The following is a 1,142-nucleotide window of genomic DNA, read 5'->3' as shown; positions in this document are numbered from 1 at the left end:
TCTGAAGTAAAGGGGGGGGGGGACGGAGAGGGGCGGAGGGAGGTGGGTGTCTCCACACGTTTCGCAATCTCAACATCAGCTCTAGAAACAGGGACCAGGGCTGGGCAGTGTTAAACCCATTCCTCTAGTCTTCCAAGACTGGCCATTAAAAGAATGCAGATATGGGCAGAGGCTGCAGGTGGGAGAAAGAGGCAAGAGTGGGGGGCTAGCGTGGAGCAGCAGAGAGCTGAAGCGGGCTGGGTGGGAGTGAGGAGGAGGAACGCTCTTCCGCGGAGATTTGGGGAAAGCGTTTAGAAACCAGAGGCCAGGCGGCTGCAGAGAGCAGCGGGGCGTGCCCCGGGCGGCCAGCCCCGCCCCCGACCCCTCCCCCGGGCCGAATTAGCATGCGGGCAGCGCGGGCCGCGGGGCGGGGGTGGCACAGTGGGATCACCGTGCGAGGCGCATTGTGGGCCGCGCTCGCCTCCGCGGGGGACCATCTGCTTGCTGTCAATGCATCACCTGCTCGTCTGGGCCGTCGCCCGGGCAACCGGGGGCGGAGGATTAAGGAGCGTGTGCGTCTCGGTCGGTCCTGGCGGCAGGAGCGGGGGCGGGGCTCTCTGTCCTCTACCCTGAGACTGGTCCAGCCCGGTGGAGGGGGGCCGACGACCACCGGTGGCGGGTCCCACTGCCCCCATTCCTCAGGCCCCTCCCCAGAGCCACGTCCATTTTCCGAGGAGGCTGGAGTCTCCTGGAGGGAAGAGCATAGGGTCCAGCTCTGAGCAACCCACCTCCGAGAGCAGACCTCCTCGTCTACTAGCAACTCCGGGGGCTTTGTCGCGTGTGCACCGCCGCAGCCTCCTCCACGCAAGCTGGCCCACACTGCCCAAGCCTTGGGGACACGGCGAGGCGCGGTTCGGAGAGCCGGACAGTCTCCGCGCAACCACAGTGGGGCAGCATCGCCAGTAAACCCTGCCCCGCCCCCGCCACCAAAGTCACAGATAGCTGCCACACCCCACCTCTGACAGTGGGCTCTGCGGCCAGGGTCACGCCCGGAGAATGAACCGCACCTGCTGATCTTGTATCAAAAGGGCTGGTTTTGCACTAAGGAGATAGTTCTGGAAATTAAAATTTTTCCCCCCCCCCCCCCCCCCCCCAATCCTGAA

General features: G+C 65.0%; 1 protein-coding gene across 1 annotated transcript in view; it reads right to left on the bottom strand.

The window, feature by feature from the left end:
- CUNH12orf42 (chromosome unknown C12orf42 homolog) overlaps window positions 1-920 on the bottom strand; it is a 172,261-nt gene extending 171,341 nt beyond the window's left edge. Inside the window, exon 1 of the mRNA XM_029563331.1 lies at window positions 768-920. The gene's annotated coding sequence lies outside the window, so the exon portion shown is untranslated. The remainder of the gene's footprint in view (window positions 1-767) is intronic.
- Window positions 921-1,142: the final 222 nt, after the last annotated feature.

This window comes from Nannospalax galili, unplaced genomic scaffold (assembly GCF_000622305.1).
Source record: "Nannospalax galili isolate Female #2095 unplaced genomic scaffold, S.galili_v1.0 scaffold415, whole genome shotgun sequence".
Taxonomy (NCBI): domain Eukaryota; kingdom Metazoa; phylum Chordata; class Mammalia; order Rodentia; family Spalacidae; genus Nannospalax; species Nannospalax galili.
The sequence above is the reverse complement of the archived record's forward strand: the minus strand, read 5'-3'. Positions and strand labels throughout refer to the sequence as shown.